Genomic DNA, 25,850 nt, shown 5'->3' with positions numbered 1-25,850 from the left:
TTATGAAATTAAGAATGGTTGTGCAATTGAAAAAGAAAAGATGGTTCCTAGAAATGTAGAAGAAGTGATAGCTGAAGAAGTTCAAGGGAGACGTACACAAGCTCCAGTGTATACGTAGGAATGTAGTAGCATTTCTAGTATACGACAGGAGTCTATTGATATTTTACGAAATTTCTTACGAGAGTATACTTAAAAAAAAGTATTAAACAAAAGATTAAGATGTTAGGCCTAGATCCTGGTAAAGTGAGAAAAAATACTGGCTTGCAAGGTCATTCTCTGGCTTGTCTTTCTAGAAAAGTGTGTCAAGGTCTTTTTCATCATTTGAGAATGTTAGCATTACATCACTCTGTAATGCGGAAGTTAGTAAGAAGATTGTACTATGTAAAAAGTCCTACTTTAATTTTAAGTGAAATAAACACTGCTCTTTTGCATGGGTCAGTATTGGATGTAAAAACAAGTTTGTGATGATATAGAGTTTCATTTCTTTAGTACTGAAGAAGAGTGTAGAGAAAGGGAGAGTTTGATAAATGTAGGTGTTGAAGAGGAGGTGGAAGATAGTACTACTGAGAAGTTTGCAGAAGAAATTACAAAGTTTAAGATAATTTGTTCTGAAAAACCAAACTATGTTTGTATTTGTTGTCAACATACTCACTATAGAAAACAAACTAGCAATGTTGATCTGTATTTAAAAAGTGAAAAGGAAAATCTTTTTGAGTTGGGTAGTGATCAACGTATTTGTATATATTGTTACAGCAAATAAGAAGAGAACAAAATGCCTGCTAGAGCTGTACATAATAACCTAGAGTTGGTAGCTATTCCTCCAGAACTGGTAGATTTAAATACATATGAGTCCATTCTGATTCAATCTGTGCACCCGTTTCAGGTTATTGTTCGTATGGAGCCTAAAACAGGTAAGCTGCCTACATCAGATTTACAAAGAGGATTAAAAGGAAGAGTAGTGTATTTACCATTAGATTTAAAGAAAAATATTGAAACTGTTGGTGCAGAGAGAGAGAGGAAACTGAACCAGTAGATATTCTAGTTTATGGTGTTCCAACAAAGGGTCGGAAAATATGGCAAGAGTTAGTAGATGTCACCAAAGTGCAAAAGGCTACGTTATATCTCATAAAAAACAATCTTTATTACAAAAATATATATCTCTAAGAAGAAGAAATAGTTTTAGGAGATGATAGCGAAATTTCAACTGGCCAAATCGAAAAAAGTGGACATCTGCAGGAGTGCAGAAATATATGAACATTATAGTGTACATCCTTTACATTCAAAGAAAGTGATTAGAAATACTATTGAATTATTCCAAATGAAGAAAGCAAAGGGAACTCCTATGAGTATTTGGGAAATAAGTTTAGAAGCCTGTTGTTTTCCATAACTCTTCCCCACTAGAAAAGGTGGACGATATGATGAACGACCCGTGCAGATTCCAGCTTCAGAATATTGTACAACAAGATTGTACTCAGAAGATCCAGGATTTCGACAATGTATTCCATTTATATTTCATCTTTTGTTTGAAAGTGACTTGTCTGGACTTTCATATGAAGTGAACCACATATTAAAACAGGAGTTCTTCTTCAACATGTTTCTGCAAAGGAATTCATGGACAAAGTACAACAATGAGACAATCATTTAGAATCTCAATTGATTAATTTAATGGCGTGTCAACGTGGTAATAATGAGTATTGGTATCGTCGTCACGGAGAACTTAAATATATGTTAAGGAACTTAGGAAACCCTACATGGTTTGTTAAGCTAAGCTGTGCTGAAAATGCATGGGACGATTTACTTGAATTTCTACGAGAAGCAAATTCAAATATTAAAAACATTGAATTCAAGACAGCTGGAGAACCGTGTTCCTTGGATCCTGTAAATGTGTGCAGATATTTTATTCAGAGGTTTCAAGCTATGATGTCTTTTTTCTGCAATAAAATAACCCACCTCTTGGAGAAGTTATTGATTTCTTTTGGAGAAAGGAGTACACAGCCATAGGTGTTCCTCATAGACATATGCTATTATGGATCAAGGATGCACCTAAATTTGGAACTGATTGTCATGAGACTGTTTTATCTTTCATTGAAGACTATTTTACATGTGGTATTCCAAAAACAGGAGAAGAAAATACCTTAAGACAACAAGTTTTACGGTTTCAAACTCATCGATGTGGGAAATATTGTCGACGGAAATCAAGTCAAAGGAACATTTTTATACAAAATCTCGTTTTGGATTCCCACGTTCAGTAATTTCCAGAGGAAAAGTCAACAGTTTCATGTCAACCGTGAGTCATACTATAACTCGAAAATCTCCAAAGAATACTTACAATATAAAAAGAAGTGAAGATTCAAAGTATATTAATGATTACAATCCAGTGATTTTGACGATGTGGAATGCAAATATGGATATCCAGTATGTTGCAGACAATTCAATTGCTGTTGTTCGCTATGTTACATCATACATAACATCTGAAAAGACGGAGCTGAAAGAAAAGTGGGAAGAAATTTCACAAGAGAAAACTCTTAGTGACAAATTGTTCAGTTTTAGTTTGAAGTTGCTTTCCCTTTAAGAGATTGGATCCTACGAATGTTCGGATCGGTTGACATCTGCAAGTCTATATTCAAAATCAAGAGGAATCATTTGGGTAAGTCTAGGTCTTGCTGCAACACAAAATCGAGTATTGAAATCTGCACAAGAAATGGAATACTTAGCATTAAATGAACCGGAAAGTACAGATATTGTTAAAACAAACATGTTAGATACATACTATCCTAAAAAAAAGTCAACATCTGGAAAACATATGTCTCTATGAAGTGCTGCAATATTACAGCTTTAAGAGAAATATTACAGAAAATATAAATGAAGAAAAATATGCAGTAATTGGATGTGATGGATGTTTGGTAACACATACCAAAGGAAATCTTATTAATCAAAGGAAGCTCAGTTGTGATACTGCAGTTAAATGGAATTGTTCTATTTAGCACTTCTGCAACTCTTTAAGCCTTGGCGTACTGAAATGGAATTACTTGGAGACTGAGTGCTATGAAGATTCTTTTAATGCATGTAAAGATAGCATTGAATGCACAGGTTTTCCAAATTATCTACAAATGTTGAATGAAGAGATTGAACAACAAACTACTATTGTGGCAGAAATTTCTAGAGACAGTTCTCAAGATACTCTAAGTTCTGCTCCACTGAGTCAAGATCCACTGGGAGAACCAATTCTTGAAAATGAAGCAGCAATAGCCATGAGTGAAGTAGAAACTGCAATGCAACAAGCACAACAGGATATTGTGGAGTTGGGAAACTTTGAAGAACAACTAAATATTGAACAAAAAGAAATATGTCAGCAAGTTACACAACAGATAGACCATTTACTTCATGAAAAAAAGAATGTAACTGCACATCATTTAAACCTATTCGAATGTATATCAGTGGTCAAGCTGGTACAGGAAAACATTTCTTAATTAAAGTTTTAACCAGTTATCTACAGAAAACTACTGAATCACATTTATCTTGTGTTGTAACCGCTCCAACTGGGTTAGCAGCACACAACATTAAAAGGATCACATTACATTGTTTACTGATGCTACCAGTTAAACATGAAAATAAGTTGGAATATCACAAGCTATCTGGAGAAGCTTGTTATGAAGTTTCAAGAGTACTAAAGAAAATGTAACTTCTGATCATTGATGAGGTTAGCATGGTCTCAAACTTAATGCTTGCCTTTGTACATTTAAGAATGCAGCAAATTTTTAAAACAGATTATGTTGTTTTATTTGGAGGAAAACATGTAATTGTACTTGGCGACTTACTACAACTTACTCCTGTAAAAGGGCAACCAGTTTTTAAAACACTTGTACATGAAGACACAAGGAAATCTTTGGGAAGTATTGGAACTGTCAACATTTGGACTCATTTTGAATATAAAGAACTTATTAAGAATATGCGACAAGCAAGTTATGAACATTATGGAAGAATTCAAGATGTAAGAATTGGTGTTTTGACAAATCACGGTAAAGAAGCTTTACAGAGTCGGCTACTTACAAACTTGTTTCCAAATGAAAATGTTGGTTCTGAAATAATGTACAAAAAAATTGGAGAAAAGAAGTATATAATTTGCCTAATACCAACACTGCAAGAGTGTTCTTCATTGAATCAAGAAATTTTGAAGCTGGAAAAACAACCAATAAAGAAAATGGAAGCCATTGATAAAATAGAACACAAAGGAATTACTATTATTCTGTCAGAAAAATTAAAATCAAAATTGGATTCTTTGGAAAAGTCTATATCTAAGACTGCTGGTTTAGTAAAGAATTTATATGTATGTGAAAACTGTCGGGTAATTTTACGGCGTAATTTGGATGTAGAAAAAGATTTAGTAAATAGAGCAATGGGAAAAGTTGTTGATTTTGTTAATTATCCAAACAAGGATGGAACTGAATTCTTGAAGATTAAATTTGATCAGATTGTAGAGGTAAAATAGATAGGACATTGTGCTGTTTGTTTTTTGCTTGTTAAAGACTTGTATGTTCATAGAAAACACATTGGAAGTACAGTGTTTAAAGAGGGTATGGCATATGTTGCATTGTCTCGAGTAAGACATTCTCTGGATTATATTTGATTGATTTTGATGAGAAAAAGGTTAGAGCAGATGCAAATTGTGTAAGAGAGTATAATCGGTTAAGAAGACTGTATGCTCATAACTTAGGTGAATATCCCATATATGAAAAACGTGTACTATGTCCAAAACGAACATATGAGAAACACTCTAGTGAGGTTGGAAAGGAGAAAACAATTCAAGAGAATGTTGAGGCTGCAAAGAAAATACAAATGGACACTGTTGATGATATTGTAGGATTCCAGTTAGAAAATAGTTCAGGTATCAACTGCTATGCTAATGTAATTGTAAATGTCGTGTTTTTTCTAAAAAATCTTCATCATCAAATTATGGAAAATCGAGAAAAAAGATTTTGTTCTTTGTTGCATCATATTTTTGAAAAATTGACAACTGATAAAACTAATTCCATACTGCTTCTGGCATTCTGCATCTTTTGGATATATGGTTCTTAACAATTTACAATTAATGTACAACAAGATGTTCAATCATTTGTTATGTTTATGTTTGCAGTATTGGAAGGTGAAGGAATACAAACTGAAAATCTGTTTGGACTTCTTTACAGATGGGATCATAAATGTGAAGACTGTTCATTTTCTTCTACCACTGAAATAGACACTGAACGATTTATAAATTTGACAATACCAGATTGCAAAAAGTGTTTAACAAATTAGTAAAATCGGCTAATCAAGATATGAAATGTACTCACTGCAAATCTGAAATGTTGTCAACATTATTTATAGAAAGATTTGGACAATATGTCATTTTAATGCTACAACGTTGTAGAGCAGTTGGAAGAAAATTGGAAACCAAAAAAATGTTTGGGATGGGAAGTCAAGTGTCAATTTTAGGAAGAACTTTTAAAGCAGTGGCTATTATTTTCCATGATGGACCTAGTACAACATCTGGACACTATTCTATGTATTTAAGATGCAATAAAGGATGGACACATTGTAATGATGCCCATTTGGAATTCAAATGTTGGTTGCCTTACGAATTGCCAAATTCATATCTGCTTTTTTTGGTGCCAAAGGTTGAAGAACATCATTCGGCCTATTGTGAAGATGTAAACATGAATTAACAAGTTTATTTTGGATATGTTCAATGCAAATAATTTCGAAAACATCATTCGGCCTATTGGGAAGATGTCAACAATTAGTGTTTCAATTATCGTTTGTTCTTTAGAAAATTGTTTTTGAAAGAAGCAGTTCATAAATTTGATGTTTGTATTATATACAATGTAAATGAGTGTTTATTTTTGAAAATGTAAAGAGATAGTTGATTTTGTTGTAAATACTTGGAACACAGATTTGTTTGTTTTTTACAATTATTATTATTATTATTATATATAAATTTGTTAAGCGCGCAGCTACCCGTGGGTTTCCCGGCGCTGGAGGCACAGAAGTAAAAAGCAAGCATGGATACAAAGAGTAGATTACAAAGAGAACAGCCAGGTTTTCACTCCTTTGCGGAACTTAAGATAGCATGTTTCAGACCGCAAAGGGATGGGAAGCGAGTTCCAGAGCGAGGGCGCCAAGTAGGAAAAAGAGCGCCCACCAACTCTAGTACGCTTAAAACGGGGGACAGAGAACCTGCACTGAGAGGAGGATCTAAGAGTGCGAGAAGGACAGTATTGGTGAACTAAGGTGGATAAATAGTGAGGGGATTTTCCAGCTCTGATGCGGTGCATGAAGCATAAAGCTTTGAATTTAGATCTAGATTCTATGCGTAGCCAATGTAGGCTGCGCAGGGAGGAGGAAACGGATGTGGTTCTGGGCAGATTGCAGAGTAAGCGGGCAGCCATGTTCTGGACCACTTGAAGCTTACGGGAGACCTCTTTGCAGGCACCCAGGAGTAGAACATTACCGTAGTCCAGCCGCGATGTCACTAAGGCCTGGACCACTGACTTCTGGGTTTCAAGGGGAAGCATCCATGTGATCTTCCTCAGCCACCTGATGATGGTAGTACAGGTGGCTGAGACTTTAACCACATGTTGCCTCATGGATAACTGATTGTCAAAGAGGACCCCGAGGTTGCGTGCTGTTGTTGCTTGGACCGGCAATGGTCCTATTTGCTGAGGCCAATGTTGTGGGCCCCAGAGAGCGGAGTCAGGCCCGAACAGGATCAGCTCCGTTTTGTCGCCATTCAGCTTCAGTTTGTTAGTCAGCATCCAATTGGCGATATCAGTGAGCCCAGAACGAAGAGAGGAAGAGGGGGAGTGCTGATTAGAAGAGAGAGAGAAGATGATTTGAGTGTCATCTGCGTACGAAAAAATAGATAGTCCAGACTGTTCAGCAAGAAAGGCGAGGGGTCTGACATAAAGGTTAAAGAACAAAGGACTAAGAATAGAGCCCTGGGGGACACCGTACGGGGCGTTATGAACAGTGGACACTGAAGAGGGGGAGAAAACCTGAAAAGTGCGCTCAGAAAGAAAATTGGAAATCCAAGCAAGTGCGGAGCCACAGATCCCAACAGACCTCAAGGCAGAAAGAAGGATGGTATGAGAGACGGTGTCAAAAGCGGCACTCAAATCCAAAAGGATGAGTGCCACCGTCTCTCCTCTATCTACCTGACGTCTGATTGTCTCCGTGACTCCCAAAAGGGTGGACTCAGTAGAAAAGCCCGCCCGAAAACCTGATTGGGAAGGGTGAAGAACGTTCGCTGACTCAATGCGAGTGGTTAGATGACGATTAACATGCTTCTCCAGCACCTTCGAGAGGCCGGGAAGTAAGGAGATGGGTCGAAAATTGGCTGGGTTGCTGGGATCAGCATTAGCTTTTTTCAGGAGCGGGACAACCATAGCATGCTTCCAGACGTTAGGGACAGTTGCCTCAGTGAGGGAAGCATTCAGGAGAGCCAAGATACAGTCGAGTGGGGCGGAGGCTAGGGAACGGAGAATCTGCGGGGGCATGGGATCCAAGGGAGAGCCGGATTTGATCTCTGCCAGCAGTTTCTGGAAGACGGGCATAGAGATGAGTTCCCACTTATCTAAAAGGGGAAATGAGGACCGAACCGGATCATCCTGAAGGGAGGGTTGGTCATAATCTTATTAATTGTATTTTTCTGCCCGCTGTTACATGATGATCACCTTTGAAATCATTGTGTATCGTGAAATTCTATAGAATCTGAAAACAGCACAAAAGAGAACCTGAATATGTTATGTAATTCTAAAATTATATTGTGTTATTAAACCTATAATATTATTTGCAATAATTGTATTTTTTCTTCTCTTTTCCAGAAAGTAAAAGTAAACTTTGAAAATATTTTAAATTCACTTTAAAATGAAACATCTGTAAAATAGTTTCAATGAGATTGATATGTACTTCAATACAGAAGGTAAGATGAAATAATGAAATAAACAAAATAATAGGAATTAATGTTTACAATCACTTTTATTGTGGTTATTAATTTTTCCAACTCAATCATCTCATTTCTCAAATCACTTCAGCAGTACTCTTGCACTACTTCAATCACTGAACCATAACCTATGTACCTATAAAATCACACAGACATCACTAATCCACACTTTTAATCGGTCTGGAACTACCCATACACTTGCAATCCCCAAAGTATTAGCTATGCACGCCTTCAATCGTCTACATATTAGTCTTGCACTGATGGAATCACCCAAGCAGTAACCCTGCACTCATGTAACCACCCAGGCATTACCTTTACACTAACAAAATCATCCACACTATACCTATTCATTAACAAAATCATCCAGGCAGTACCGATGCACTCTTCCAATCACCCAGGCACTACTCATCCACTCACAGAATAACCCAGATACTACCCATGCACTACTCCAATCACCAAGACAATACTAATTTACTCCTTCAATTACCCAGCCAGTAGCCATGCACTCCTCCAATCACCCAGTCACTACTCGTGCAATTATAAAATCACCATACACTATCTTTACACTCCTCCAAACAACCAAACAGTACCCATGCATGTATGCAATCACCAAGATAATAGCCATGCATTCATGCAATCACCCAGGCATTACCAATAAACTCATGTACTTACCCAGGCATTACCCATGCACATACACAATCACCCAATCAATACCCATGCAATTACAAAATCATCCAGGCACTAGCCATGTACTCCTGCAATCACCCAGATACTACTCATCCAAAAACCCAGGCACTAACCATGCACTGCTCGAGTCACCCATGCACTACCGATGCAGTCCTCTTATCACCCACACAGTACTCATTTACTCCTTCAACAGACACTGGGCTGCCCTCCTGCTGCTGACTGAAACTCGCAGTGGAGGAGGCCCAACAATAGGCATCCTGTAACAGGGAGGTGTCACCACCTTCCAGACAGGATTTAGTGTATTGGGGCTGGGTGGGTGCACTCCTAGAGTGCTTTGAAGTCCTGCACTGGGGGAGCTGTAGGCTCCTCTGTGCATATGCCAGCTCAAACCGGTTCAGGGGCTACCTGCCCCTGCTCTGGCGTGAAACTGGACAAAGGGAAGTGGGTGTAACCACCCCCTCCCCTGACCCTCCTGGAGGAGTGGTCATAGAGCTAGTCCCTCCCCTATCTTCACTATAAGATAGCAAGCATTGCCATTGCAATTCAGATAACCCTGGACGACACTCTACAAAGAAGAATCCTGGCCCTTCGACGTTCCACTACCTTTGGAAGACAGAAGAATCTCCCTTGGAGTCAAGGAGTGACTCCCCTGCTTGGCAGGCACCAAAAACCTTAATCAAAACGGTTGCTAACTTTCCAGCTCCCGCCGGAGTTCGAAGTCCCTGCTGCCCCAGAAGTGGATTTCCTGACTTCTTGACAGCCATTGTGAGTCCCCAGCAGAGCTGTGGTGAGTGGACCCCACGAGTGACGAGGAACAGCAATACCCGGGGAGCGTGCACTATTGTCGAGTGCAAACCCTTAACAACGTTGTACGAACTTGTGCATTGGACCATTTGTGGCTCAAGCCTCCAGCAGGTCTTGCACCAAAAATCAGTGGCTTATCCCGTCCCGAGTGACCGTGGGCTGCTGTAAAGCATTTCCTCTCGAGGCATCTTTGCGATCCCTTGCCCATTGGCTTGTGGATCCCCTGAAGACTTTCTTATCTAACCAAAGGGCTCCCCTGGTTACTTCAGGTCTGCCCTCACTGACCTTCTCTGGGTGAGTTCCTCAGACCTTGCTGGTCCGCACCATTGAATTTATTCACTTTTCACGAGACTTGCCGTTGCCAAAGCTTGTTGGCTCCAATCCGGTTGCCGACACCTCAGTAAGCTGCAGACTTTGTGGTACACTCCGAATCCAGCTTCTGACTGTCATCGACGCCACCTGGACCTCATGGCTGAAGAGTCAAAACACCCTTGATCACCTGAAATCACCCGACTTCCGTGTGCATCTATCTTCCTGGCCCCGGGTCACTGGCAAGTGACTATGAACACTGTCCTTTCTGCTTTCAGGTCTTCTTCATCTTGAATCCAGCCTTGGATTCCACCGGACACTTCTTCAGTCTTCACAAGCAGCAAAACTTCTTCGGCTTCCATAGAAAACGACGACACGACCAGACACCTATGCACCCGGCTTCCCTGGGTGAGGCAACTCGTGCACTCCGGTGCTCCTGTGGGTGTTGGCCCTCGAACTACTTACCTTGTAAGTGACTTGCTTGTAGACTTCCTAGAAGTACCCTAAAACTTTAAAAATCCAACCGTGAATTGCTCCATTGAAACCAATAGGGAACCCGTGGCTGTGCTCACACTGCACGCGTCTCTCGTGGGTCTTTTACTTACCTGCCTTGGGTGGATTAGTGAAGCCCCAGCGATTCTTCAGGCCCTAGACCTTGTCCCCTTGCAAGTCAACTTTCCTAAACCTCTTTTTTAGTATATGGTCTGGTACGCCCCTAGGGCCCCAGCCATATTTGTGCTTAACTTATTGTGAAACATTGATATTTGCATATGTTCCTGACTTCTAATCTCATAAAGAGATTAGTAGCGTGTGTCTAGAAATAAATACATATATATTTGATATATATACCTGTGTGGTGTCCTTTCATTTGGTAATTCAAAAGATTATAAGGTAAAACAAGCGGCTTTACATTCCTCTGAGACTAAGCCTGAAGGCTGCACTCCACAGCTACCATTAGGATAGCTTTCTTTAAAAGGTTGTCTTAAACCTATCTACCATAAGAGTCGAATTGGACTGGTGCAAGGTGGCCATTATAACTAGTGACCAGCATATGCCAGGCCAATTTCTCACACCATGCACTCCTCCAACCACTCAGGCACTATTCATCCACTCATGCAATAACCCAAGCACTACCCATGCACTCCCCCAATCACCCAGTCAGTATCCATGCACTCCTTCAATCACCCAGCCAGTACCCATGCACTCATCCAATCACTCCGCCACTACCAAACATTCATAAAATCACCATGCAGTACCCTTGCACTTCTCCAATCACCCACACAGTATCCTTGCTCTATGCAATCACTCAGGTAATTTTTCTTTTCTTAACCAATAGATGTGGTTCTGTAAGAACCGTTGTTTATTTTTTTGGAACAATTTTTATTTTTTTTTACCTTTTTTTCTTTTTTGTGTGTTTTTGATTTTTTTTTAAAGAAAAGAAAATTGAAAACAGCAAACGAGCTGTCTAACAAAATGAAAAGCACATTATAAAAAAGTTAACATTTATGCACTTTGATGGCACTTGTCACAACGTCCATGCACAGTTTGGTGTTGCACTTTTTGCAGACTATGGCCACTTCCAATAGTTGAGGGATGATATGGGGCCTTGGTGCTGGAGGAACTTGCTGAGAAGAGGTAGAAGAGGCATTCAGGTCTTGCTCTGCCGCTTTGTTGAATTGTCTCCTCCTCTCTTCTCTAGCCAAGTGAACAGGGTGGAGAGTCTCAAGGTGCTTCTTCATGCTTCTGGTCCCGCATGAGTATTTTTTGTCTGAGCCCCTTGATAAAATCCATTTACAGATCGTGCAGGTTACCTTCAGGCATTGACTTTCTTCTCGCCCTCTGGCACCGTAAAAAAGGCCCACACAACACTCTCCTTCTTTTTTACAGGTTCCACAATCTCCTCCTCCTCCACATCCAAGGGATCAATGTCTGCATGACTGGATGCCATACTGTAGTGTAGATAGAAAATCAAAAACACACAAAATTGGAAAAAAAGTATAGAGCAACAAGCAGCAGGTCTTGTCACCAAGATAGCCAAATAATAAGAGGAATATCACAAGGATTGATCCTCCCTCTTACAGAATGAAAATAATTTAAACCAATCAGATTCTTTCTTTTTCTGCGGACATGAAGTCGCGTAGGGTGTGCGCACCCGTCGCTTAAGCGTTGAGCACCCGTAAAATATTGTATACATAATTATAAACTATAAATAAATGTTTATGCAATATTTTAAAAAGGATTAGTGAAAGTGTTTATTCCAAATTAATATTCTAACTTTCAATAGTGATATTTCAAACTTTGAAAATACGCCGAAGTCGCAACCCCGGTGCGATCCCGGCATGACCCCAAAAATACGTGCAGGGAGGGTTTGCACAGCGTACGTGCATACGTCGCTCAGTCGTGAAATTTCATATCGTTAATAGTACTCTCAAAAAATAGTTTATAAAATTGTTTTCTAAATTAAATTAGGCAAACACTTTAACCAAAACTTTTATTGCTAATTTTTTTAATTATATTTCATTCTTTTGAAATTACGCCGAAGTCGCAACCCCAGCACAACCTTTGTAATAATTTTAAGAAAAAAGAAACAATGAATAGTTTTCCTAAGTATAAATTATTCTTAATCTTTGTTTTATATATATATATATATATATATATATATATATATATACATATATATATATATATATAGGTTTCAGAGAGGTTATAGTTAGAAATTAGCATTGAAAAAACCTTTGAAATTCACTAAAAAATAAATAGGTTTCAGGGATATTATAGTTAGAAATTAGCATTTACAAAACCTCTGAAATTCACTGAAAAAAAACAAAGGTTTCAGGGACGCTATAGTTAGAAATTAGCATTTAAAAAACCTTTGAAATTCACTGAAAAAACAATAGGTTTCAGGGACGTTATTGTTAGAAATTAGCATGTAAAAAACTGTAGAAATTCACTGAAAAAAACACAGGTTTCAGGGACGTTATAGTTAGTTGGAAATTTCACTCGTACAAAACCAGAGTAATTCGGCAGTTATAGTTAGTTGACTAACTATAACTCACGCCCCCCAATTTCTTTTTTTTTTAAATATCTTTATTGCATTTTATCGTTTCCAGTACATATAATGCAGGTAGTGTTACAAATAACATTAATGGCAGAAATACCATTGCTATGTTGCCGTTTACAAAAAGCCGGGTATTACCATCATACAGTCATAGCAAGTTCAGGTTCTAGTACACAGGATTTGGTGTGTCCGTGTAATGTGTCGTTAACAGCGATTGCCTACTCGTATTGTTATTTCCAATTGCAGAGTAAAACAGAACATTCATGTGTGCATCGCCCCAACCGTGTTCATTTACCTGGAGATGCATCGACTTGCGTAGGGACACTTGGCACATATTCAGCTCATCTGTGAGATCCACCCATGGTGTTTCGTGGGCAAATATGTGTGCATTATTGCGGGGTACTAGATATTTTCGGTTTTAAAAGTCAACATTGAAACCATAACTAATAAAAACAAATGGAAATCAAATGAAAGAGAGATATCAGATAACACATGTAATGTAGAGCCGTCATGTAAAATGCCATTCAATTCTTGTTGTGGTTAAGCCGGTAAGTTTGCAGTTACTGTCGTCTCCCAGCCCCGTGGTCGTGACCGGGGGCTCAGGGGGTTGCAGGGTGGTTGAGTTACTGAGCAACATGCTAAGCACCGTCTCCTGGCTGTTGCACAGATGGAGTAGGCAAAGTGGCATTTGATCGTGTAAGGGCTTTGAGGATTTCATCCCAGGGTTGTGCTACGGGATATTTCCACAGCCCTGCCGTTTCTTCCCTGTGGAGGATAGTGCTTTCCGCCCGTGCCCATACTTCTAGGGATTTAATCCAGCTAAGCACCTCCGGGGGATCTTTGTGTTTCCATCTCTTAGTGATCAGTCTTTTTGCAGTAATGAGGCCTAGGTCACGAAATCTAGAGCTTACTTTATTTGCTTTAGTACGTTTTTAAAACCCCAGGATACAGACCTGCCATGTGTTAGGTACCTCAGTGTTAGTGCAGTTAGTGAGTGTCTCCGTTATTACGCGCCAGTAGGGCAGGAGCAGGGGGCAAGACCACAGCATGTGTAGGAAGTCAGCACCTAATCGCCGGCATCGTGGGCAATCAGAGGTGTTGATGTTGAAATATTTATTTATCTTATCCGGGGAGAGGTATGCTCTATGTAATACGTACATTTGTATAAGTTTAAATCGTGAGTTGCGTGGTATGTGTGTGGCGCTGGCCAAGATGCGTTCCCTTTCCTTGTCAGTCCAATGACGGCCTCTATCGTCAGCCCAACGTGCTCGGAGTCCCTGTAGTGGTTTCGTTATGTGGATGAGCAGGGCCTGCCTGTACTAGCCAGTGAATCACATGCGACCCTTCCCCATTACATAAAGATACTGCAATAACTGATGTGTCGGCAGTTCATTCGTCAAGTCTCCCCACGCTTGCGTCAACGTCCGTGTGATGGCTGCATGAAGAAGGAACTGACCCATCGCAAAAGGGAGAAAAGCACCGTCCACGTACAGGTCACCTAATGTCTCCACTCCCGCCTCAGTCCAGGATGTCAGCTCTACATCCGTCACCCAGTCCCTGCCTCTGAGAGTTCCAATGAGTGCCAGTATTGGTGCATAGGGGCCGTATCTTTTGTAAATTGCAGGCTTCTCCGGTAACATCTATGGGCTAGGTCAATGTGTATCTGCGTAGGGCGGGGGAGTTTCGCTAGCGGGTGAAACAAACTATAGATCTGTGCATGTGTCCATGATGATGATTCGGTCGCTGTGTCCGCCAGACTCTTGTCACCGAGCCATTTTGTAAACCATTGTAACTGCAGAGCTAGGTAATATAGTTCCAGATTAGGAACCGCCAAACCTCCATGCTCAGGTGGCACATATCGTTTTTTCAATGCTACCCTGGGCCTCCCTGCACTCCAGATCAGACCTCAGATTAGTCCTTCTAGTTCCCGAAATAATCGTCCCGGGACATACACTGGAAGATTAGCAAAGTAATACAGTAGCCGCAGTAGTACTATCATTTTGGTTAGAGTGATGCGACTCATCACATTGAGAGGTAGGTTCTTCCAGAACTGCATCTGCGCCTTGACTGAGGAAATGGCGTGCGCTAGGTTACCCTCCAATATGTCCGCGGGGGACCTATAGATGTAGATGCCTAGGTATCTGAATGTGGTCGGATACCAGGTAAGCGCAGTCCTGTTAATGATTATATCAGTCTCAGCCACATCTTCGTAGAAAGAGTAGGCGCCCGATTTAGCTCAGTTGACCTTAAGGCCCGACACTACCTCAAATCTACAGAATAATGCGGATATGGCTGGTTGCACTGCGTGCAGGTCCCTTATGTACAACAACAGATCATCCGCATAGATGGACACTGCATGAAGCCCATTATTCAGAGGAACGCCCCAATCCACGCCGTTCTCTCGGAGGAGAGCTGCCAATGGCTCCATGGCAATAGAAAGGAGCAATGGAGACAACGGGCACCCTTGCCAAGTTCCCCGCCGGACTCTGATTGTGTCAGAAATAAGCTTGCCCGCGTGAGCCTGCACTGTGGGGCGTTGATACAGTAGTCACACCAGTTGCAAATATCCATCTCCCAGCTCAAACTTGCGAACTCACGCCCCCCAATACGCCGCTGATGACGTCACATATTACATCACTCATGACATGGTCAGTGACATCACTCATGACATCACTGATGACATCTCAAATAAGATCACTGATGACATCACTGACACCATCAGGCATGTCATAATCTGATGCACCTCTTCACACCTTAAAATAACCTTTGATACACCCACTCTAAAATACAGACTACCATTTTTGAAACCATACACACACCAATACCAGTTACTACATACCCGCCCACTGATTCCTAGGTCTACATACCCATCCACTCATTCACCCATACACTCACTTATACATGCAGTCACTCATCAATACAGCACTATCATTTGCACTCATACACCTATACAGACACTCACACACTGCCACTCATCCATAGAGTTACTTACACACCTAGTCAGTCATAAATAATCAATGACTTACCCATTTACCCACCTATACAGTTATACCCACACCACCTCACTTATTCATACAGATAATAACACATACTCTCTTATACAATCACTCAAATAGCACAGACTAATCCATACAGCCATTCTTACAATCACCTACTCTCACATATAGTCATTTGTATACTCCAACTCTCACATACACTGCCTTTTACATATGTAGTTACTCGGACATGTACCACTGAGACATCCATTCAATCACCACTATACCCATACACACACTCACCAAACAATACAGCCTTTTCCAGATCTACTCTTGAACCCATACACTCAGTGAATCAACCACTCACACATCTGTGCACAGAGTTACACACCCCCACCCATCCACACAGACACTCAGGCACCCATACAGATACTCAGATAACCAATCAATAACCCATATAGATACTCATGTAGCTTCTCACCAACCCATGCAGCCACTTACACACCAACTGACAGACTGATACAGATATTCACATACTTTAGTCACTAACCCATGCATTCAGTAAGAAACGTTTAATCACTCACTTATACAGTCAGTCACGCACCTACTAAATCATCCATTCAGACTCCTATACATGCAGTCATTCTCCAATACACCTTGGCATATATATATAAATCATATTTAAACTTTACAGAAACACACAGTCACTGGATGATGTCATCAGCGATGTCATCAGTGAAGTCATTTGAGATGTCATCAGTGCTGTCATCAGTGATGTCACTGATCATGTCATGAGTGATGTAATATGTGATATCAGTAGTGCATTGCAGGGGCGCGAGTTATAGCTCATCAATAAACTATAACAGCCGAATTTCTATGGTTTCGTATGAGTGAAATGGCCAACTAACTATAACGTCCCTGAAACCTGTGTTTTTTTCAATGAATATATATATATATTGTTAGAAACGGGGTAGCGTAGTGCGGAGCGGGTAGGCCAAACTCCAGGGTATTGTGTAAAGCATCTGCGCAGCACACTCACAGGCGACACACTAGGCACACTACAATAGGCGACTCCACACCAGGTTGCATGAAAATAACTTGTGTATTATAAAAACACATTAGAATGCAGGACACCAGTGCATATCTTCCGTGCTAGCCGGCACCAAGGAACAACTCATAGGGGACTATTTACAAGACAGGGTCAATCGGGTCGCTGCCAGAACCATCACAAGGTATAATCAATAAATGTAGAGTCCACATTTAGCATAGAGGAAATACTTCCAATAGGCATAAACCTCATTAGCAGCATGAGGCATAGCATTAGGCATCACCATACTCAGCGGGGGCCTGCCCTAAACCATGAGCCTATATCACATCCTGCATTAGGGTGAAGGCATTAGCATGCAGCATCTCACATGAGGTATGAAAGCATGAAACACAATTAGCATGGGTACAATACTGTCACTAGGCATTAATCACAATGTGCATAGATCAGCCTCACTGCATTGGACACCAGCATAAACGTTAGCAGCGATGCAATAAGCATAAAAGTGTTAGCATTGACATATTAGCATAAATGCACTAGGATCACCACATTAACAGGAGGCCTGGAATGAAAGCATCAAGAGCATGAATCACATTAATATCAACCAGATTAGGCCTAAACATATGCATGGGGCTTAGCACATTAGGCACATTAGGGCCTCAACAAATCCTTTATGCATATAAACACATTAGTCTGTGGCATCTGGTTGGCCTGAATCCATTAGGTGCAACATATAAATCTCTTCTGCATCACATGAGGCCTACTCATAGTAGCTCGGCATAAGCCACATTGTCAGGTATCAGTACACTAGTATTAGGCCACAGCAGGCATGAATCTAGGGGGCCAATGCAATATCATTAGCATGAATGCAGTAGGCATGAAGTATAAAACAGCTCCTACATAACATTAGGCACACATCCTGAGCCTGGGGCATAAAACATTTGAGCATAAATCACATTAGCATGAAAACATTGGGATAAAGCATGGGCAACACCTTAGGGCTAATCACATTACCATTGGTATTACGTCATACCATCAGCATAGAGCCTAATCACTTGTCAAGAATTCCTGTCACACAAGGGAAACACGCCCTTATGTAAACAGGAGAGCTGTTACATAACTCAAGGGAAACACGCCCTTATGTAAACAGGAGAGCTGTTACATAACTCAAGGGAAACACGCCCTTATGTAAACAGGAGAGCTGTAAAAAGGACTGCCAGCTGTAACGCACACCAGGAGGTGTTTGCCGCGTTACAGACTCGGAAGTCCACAGGATCGATCGAGCGGCTGCTCTCGGTTCAGTCTTCTTGCTTGTGATTGGGGTATCGGTGACGCATCACCAGGAGGTGACTCCGCGTCCCGGTGCAGTCTGAGGAAGAGGTTGAGCGGCTGCTCCCTTCAGGTAGAGACCCCGGCTGGGTGTTTCCCTGACTCCTCGATTCTCCCCAACACTCTTCGTGCCCCTCACAGCCTACCGATTGGCATTGTCGGCCATTTCATTTCTGCCCTCTGTTGGCATACGCCGGGATCGGCGTATATGCAGAGGACGGTTAGGACCATCCGTGCTGTGGGCTGGTAACGTACTTAGCCTGGAGGATTCCAGTGACTATAACTTTTGTTTGTTCTTTGTATTTTATTTGCCTTCATTAAAAGAACTAAACCCTTCACAAGTGGTTGCGTCCTCATTGTCGTGTCTGTTAAACGATCCTGAGACGTTCAGGACGTTACAAAATATCCGACCTTAATAACACTAACTGTCTCCCGGTCGATAACAGACATGGCAACACTTGATGATGTGCTGGCTGCTTTAGTGGCCATGCAAGTTGAAGTGGCTGCCTCTAGGCAAGAAACAGCCGATGTAAAAGCCAGACTGGATGCTATCCAATTGGACCCGCTCACGCCCAGCACCTCCCTCACGAACCAGACCACTGCGGTAGTAGTGGAAATGCCGGTAACCATCCCCTTGGCAACACCAGAGAGGTACAGTGGGGATCCTAACACAGTGCAGGTATTCCTCACACAAGTGGCGCTACATTTATCGTGCAAACCAAAGGCGTTCCCCACGAGTCAGGCTCGTGTGGCTTTCCTTATATCCTATTTGGCTGGAAACGCGGCACAATGGGCCGTACCTCTGGTGAGCAGGGACGACCCCCTCTTATGTGATTGGGGTGCTTTTCGCGAGGAATTCCTGAAGGTATTCGACAGAAGGGCTGACTCGTACACGGCGGACCGTGAAATGCTTGAGTTGAGACAGGGATCCAACGACCTGGTGCAGTATCTCAACGCGTTCCGAAGGCTGGTTGCGGAAACCAAGTGGCCTGTTGCTAAACAGACGGCGCTCTTCCATCAAGGGCTGTGCGATGAGCTCAAGGACGCCGTGGCTCATATTGACCCTCAACCCAAGACATGTGAGGGCCTTATCAACCTGGTATTACGGCTGGAACATAGGCTAAGTGAAAGAAAGGGGGATCATGGGAGAAAAGGAAAATCCCTTCCATCCTATGTGACGGTGGGAAGTCCTGAAACTTCCACCGCATCCAAGGGAGAACCCATGGACATCAGCGCAATACGAGCGAGCCTCACAGCCACGGAGAAAGAGTCACGCCGTAAACAAGGATTGTGCCTATATTGTGGCAAAAAAGGCCACTACGTACGTGAATGCCCTGCCAAACCGAAGACGTCACGTTATCGGGCCTACCGGTCGGTAACAGCCGTGGTGGACATACCGGCGGAAAACTAGAGGACTCCAAGACCAGAGAAGGGGCATCTCGGAGTCACTCATCCATCCCTTCACTTTCCAACTCTGTCACTAAGGGACAACGACACCTGTTTATCACCGTGCACGTGGGAGTGCATGACCAGTGGATACCCGTTGTGGCCATGGTGGATTCAGGGGCCACTGGCATGTTTATGGACCACAACGAGGCATGCAGGCTAGGGCTAGTGCTTCTTCCCAAAGCAGTACCCGAAGACGTCTATGCGGTAGACGGAAGGCGATTGGTGACGGGGCCCATCGGACAGCACACGGGGGTCCTTCCGATGAGATATGGGAGGAACCATTTGGAACAAATCGATTTTAACATCATCCGAGCGCCCCAATATGGCGTCATATTGGGATTGCCGTGGCTACAGAAACACAACCCCTTTGTGGATTGGCCAACACATCGCATCGAAATGACGTCACCGTATTGCATCCTGCATTGTGGAATAAGAACGGAATCCCTTGACGCAGATGAGAGCGGGAGTCAGACGGTGGCTACAGCGGCAGAAAAAGATGTGGCTCTCCCCCAGGCTTATCACAGTTTTGAGGATGTATTTGATGAGGTGAAGGCGGAAGTGCTACCACCACATAGACAGTTTGACTGCCAGATCGACCTGGTGCCAGGGGCCAGCGTTCCCAGCGGCAGGCTGTATGCCCTGACGGAGCCTGAAAACGTGCATCTCCGGGGGTACCTGGATAAACTCCTCAGGCTAGGATTCATCCGCCCGTCCAAGTCTCCGGCCGCCTCGCCACTCTTCTTCATCCCGAAGGCTAATGGGGAGCTGAGAGCCTGTGTGGACTTTAGGGCATTGAATGCGATAACCATAAAAAATCGGTACCCCTTGCCTCTCATCAGTGTACTTCTGGAACAGGTCAAGAAAGCTCGTATCTACACCAAGTTGGATTTGAAAGGGGCATACCATCTGGTGCGCATGAGGGACGGAGACGAGTGGAAGACCGCCTTTAAGACCAGGTTCGGCCTTTTTGAGTACCTCGTCATGCCGTTCGGTCTGTGCAACGCCCCGGCAGCCTTTCAGTACTTTTTGAATGAGGTATTCAGAGAGGAGTTGGATATCTACGTGTGGAGGAGCACGTACACCACGTCAAAGCTGTGCTCCAAAAGCTGAGGGAAAACATGCTGTTTTGTAAACTCAGCAAGTGTGACTTCCACGTCACATCCGTGGAATTCCTCGGAGTGATGCTGAGTCCAGAGGGACAGGAGATGGCAGAACGAAAGATCAAGGCGGTGAAAGAATGGCCGGTGCCCCAAAGCGTGAAGGACGTCCAAAGTTTCATTGGCTTCGCCAACTTTTACAGGCGGTTTATAGATGGATTTTCAGGAGTGGTGGCCCCAATCACACAGCTACTGAGGAAGTCCAAGGAGTTTGTCTGGTCCCCTGAAGCGAACAAAGCCTTTGAGGCCCTGAAAAGCGCCTTTGGTAAGGCGCCGGTGTTGGCTCACCCCGATCCGGATCTCCCCTACGTGGTGGAAGCGGACGCGTCGGATGTGGCGCTGGGGGCTATCTTGTCCCAACGCAACCACGACACAGGGGTGCTTCATCCCGTTGCGTACATGTCCCGCAAACTCAACGACGCCGAACGCAACTACCATATTGCGGAGAAGGAGCTTCTCGCAATCAAGGACGCCTTCACCGAATGGAGGCATTGGTTGATGGGGGCAAGACATGTGGTATCGGTGTACACGGACCATCGGAACCTACAGTTCATGACGGCCACTAGACACCTTTCTCCCAGGCAGCTGCGGTGGATGATCTTCTTTGCGGGGTTCAACTTCCGCATCACATATCGGCCGGGGACAGAAAACCGGAAGGCGGACGCCCTGTCCCGTCAATCTGCATTTAAGGAACCATTGCCTGCAACCGAGCGTTCCATCATTTCCCCGAGGATGGTATTGGGGGTTATCCAACCGGATACTTTCCTGAGGGGAATAAAGAGAGGGATCAGGTCATTCGCATGGCGGAGGTGGCTCCTCAGTCACAGAGAATGGCAGCTGAAGGACGGGATACCCCTGAAGGGCAGGTGCCTATTGATACCCACGCCTTGGCTAAGGAAACAAGCATTCATCTGGTGCCATGACTCTCCATGCGCAGGTCATTTGGGCTTTGAAAAAACGGTGGCTAGCATGGGACGGCATTTCTGGTGGCCAACCATGAGAGTGGATGTCAGGAGGTGGGGACAGGAGTGTCCTACGTGTGCTACCATGAAGGCCGACCATGGCCGAACCCAAGGGCTCTTACATCCACTTCCGACCCCCGGATAGACCATGGGATAGCATATCACTGGACTTCGTGGTGGGCCTACCGGTAGACCAGGGGATGACGGCAATACTGGTGGTGGTGGATTACTTGACGAAAATGGGGCACTTCATCCCCTGCAAGAGAGTCCCTACGGCCGGGGAATTGGCGTCACTACTCCTAAAGAATGTGGTACGACTGCATGGATTACCTGGGGTGATCGTGTCGGACCGGGGGTCGCAGTTTACTGCGCAATTCTGGAAGACTTGGTGCACTGCGCTGCATGTTAAGACCGCCCTGTCCACCAGCTACCACCCTCAAACGGACGGCCAAACCGAGCGCCTGAACCAAACGCTCAAACAGTATCTGCGATGTTTTGTGGACCAGGGCAGGGAAGAATGGGTCGACTTGCTATGGGTTGCAGAGATAGCCTATAACAACGCCACTCACAGCTCCACACAGTCATCTCCGTTCTATAGCAACTATGGCCAACATCCCAGGTTCTTGCCATTTCTACATCCGTTCAGAGAGGACAGGATTCCCGCCACAGCGGACAGGGTGGCACACATAAAAGACACGTTGATGCGCTCAAGGGCTGTCCTAATAGAGGCCAAGAGAAGATACAAGGCTGCGGCAGATAGGAAGAGAAGGCCCGGGCCACTGTACCGCACTGGAGACTACGTCTGGATATCCACAAGAAACATGAGGTTTCGAAAGAACAGTGTGTTCCATCCCAAGTACATGGGCCCCTATCGAATTACCAAGTGTATGGGTCCCGTGAACGTGAAGGTGTGCTTGCCCCAGTCATTGCGGATACACCCTGTCTTTCATGTATCATTGCTCAAACCAGCACCCTCCAAGCCGTCTGGGACACCTAGGCCGGTATGCGTGGAGTCGGAGGTGGAGTATGAAGTGTCGGGCATACGGGCGTCCAAATGGCGCAGGGGGAAGCTGTGGTACCTGGTTGCGTGGAAAGGCTATGGCCCGGAGGAGCATTCATGGGAACCGGCTGAAGGGGTTCATGCTCCGCGCTTGGTCTCCTTGTTCCATCGGCGTTTTCCTGCCAGCGCTGGACCCGTGGGGAGCCGCTGAGAGGGAGGATGTACTGTCAAGAATTCCTGTCACACAAGGGAAACACGCCCTTATGTAAACAGGAGAGCTGTTACATAACTCAAGGGAAACACGCCCTTATGTAAACAGGAGAGCTGTTACATAACTCAAGGGAAACACGCCCTTATGTAAACAGGAGAGCTGTAAAAAGGACTGCCAGCTGTAACGCACACCAGGAGGTGTTTGCCGCGTTACAGACTCGGAAGTCCACAGGATCGATCGAGCGGCTGCTCTCGGTTCAGTCTTCTTGCTTGTGATTGGGGTATCGGTGACGCATCACCAGGAGGTGACTCCGCGTCCCGGTGCAGTCTGAGGAAGAGGTTGAGCGGCTGCTCCCTTCAGGTAGAGACCCCGGCTGGGTGTTTCCCTGACTCCTCGATTCTCCCCAACACTCTTCGTGCCCCTCACAGCCTACCGATTGGCATTGTCGGCCATTTCATTTCTGCCCTCTGTTGGCATACGCCGGGATCGGCGTATATGCAGAGGACGGTTAGGACCATCCGTGCTGTGGGCTGGTAACGTACTTAGCCTGGAGGATTCCAGTGACTATAACTTTTGTTTGTTCTTTGTATTTTATTTGCCTTCATTAAAAGAACTAAACCCTTCACAAGTGGTTGCGTCCTCATTGTCGTGTCTGTTAAACGATCCTGAGACGTTCAGGGCGTTACATCACTTGAGCTGGTAGGCATCTTATTAGCACAAGTCCCATTGCATAAACAACACTGCAGGCATAACTGTAGGCATGACAACCTCATCAGCCTAAACTAGATTATACTTGTACAAAGGCCCTTCCCAGAACGTTGGCAGGGCACCTTCTGTACATACACCTGGGCATGAAATCATTAGCATGAAGCAATACACATGAAATCAGCAGGCCACACCACGTGACCCCAACAATGCACAAACTGGATCCCCCATTCCGGAGACTCTGATGCGGAGGAATGCCCAACCGTGGCAGCTGCCCACTGTCCAGCGGGGCAGTTGTTGAAAATAAATGCAGCGCTGTCCGTGGGATGCAGGACTAAGAGTCCTGGAGGCTGGAAAACAGTTGTAGCACTTCACGAGGCGCTAGACAGCAAGCAGAGCACAGTCAATGTGAATATAGCACTCTGGCAGCACAGTGCTGCAGGACCCACGCACCTTCTTCTCCTGGGCAGGGGCTGGAAGCAGCGCTCACGAGGCGCTAGATGGCTCACAGTCCCAGGGTCCCACCCGAGGGAGTAGCGCCCACGCTCCTCACCTCATTGGAGTGCAGACAACCAGAAGATAGCGCTCATGAGGCGGTAGACGGCAGAAAGGTTCTTAGGGGCTTGGATAGCACTGCAGCCCTCACAAGGCGCTAGGCAGCAGGAAGAGCCCAGTCACTCCAAATATAGCGCCCACGAAGTGGTAGGGGAACATGCAGGGGGACTCCCTCACCAGACGTCAGCTGCAGGATCCACGCTCCTCCTCTTTTTGGGGATGGAGATATACCGCTATGACAGCACCGTGCTGCAGGCGTCAGCTCCTCCTCTGGCAATCAGGAAAATAGTGCCTCCCAGGTGCTAGGGAGCGGGCGAGGATCCAGAGTCCCACACAAGGAAGTAGTGCCCATACTCCTCACCTCCTGGGAGTACAGGCAGTCAAAGTATAGCGCTCACAAGGCGCTAGGGCAGTGGAGCAGGCAGGCAAGGCTGGGCAAGATCAGCAGACAGTGGGCACTCATCAGTACAGGACAACAGCTCCTAGAAGCAGTCATCTCCCATAAAGTGGCACTCCTCCTGACATAGCAGTCTTCACTCCAGCAAAGGCCTCACTGGCCCTGTGGACAGCAGAGGGGTACAGATGGGCTCAGGGGCCAGCACACAGGCCCTTGCGGCGGTACCTCCTGGCAGAGTGTCCCCTCTCAATCAAGTCCATGTTCAGTCTGAGCACATGGAGGCACAGCTCCCCTTCATATACACCCCTCATCCCACCTACCAGAAAGAGCCAGAAGCTTCTAGAAGGTCCCTGGCAGTTTCAGTCTCAACTGTCCTGTCACTGTGGGGGGGGGGGGGGGGGGGTGTAGAGCACCTTGTCACTTCAAACACTAGACCGCCAACCCACCTCATGCAGGCGGCACAAAGCAAACAGCAATGGCATCCATTTTAAAAGTGACATTTCTTACAATGGTGAAAATGAACTCACGCACACCATTGCGCAGCTTTTATTATTTTCATTCCACACCACACATGGTCTCTACATTTTCTACCATGGTGGGGTACCTAGGGTAAGCCTATGTAAGATAAAAAGCACACACACTTTGCACTGCTAACCAGCGCCAAAGTGTCCAACATACTGAACCCACCAATTCCATCACAGCAAAAGGGCTAGGGAAAAGGTAAAAAAGTTTGGGATGACATCGCAAGCAGGGCCAAGTCCAACATATATATATATATATATATATATATATATATATATCAACGCCAACTCCAATCTCTGCTCAAAAACCAGACACCAACACCGCGAGGTCAGTTCAAAGCACGTTTAATCTTTGCTGTTCACACACACACACACACACATATGCAAAATTACAGAGTGCCATTAGTCCCTCTGTAGTTACAGTTAGGGTTACCAGGGACAGGAATTCCTTAGATTTTTCACATTTGATAACTTTGTGCCTGTTTGATGAATCGCCACAAACATTTTCAGACCCATTCATTTTTCTACATTGATGGCGTATGCAATGTTTTTGGGAGATTTGTCAAGAGGGGAATCAAAGAAAACGGGGAATCCCAAAACGCATTTTGGCATCAATGTATTTTCCATTGACCATGTACTCACTCGTACGAATTTGAATGAAATTTGGCTGGAAAATAAATTATGGTGTATAGATTATCCTTGTACTAC

Source organism: Triturus cristatus, chromosome 1_1 (genome assembly GCF_964204655.1).
Source record: "Triturus cristatus chromosome 1_1, aTriCri1.1, whole genome shotgun sequence".
NCBI lineage: Eukaryota > Metazoa > Chordata > Amphibia > Caudata > Salamandridae > Triturus > Triturus cristatus.
This window is presented reverse-complemented; position numbering follows the sequence as displayed.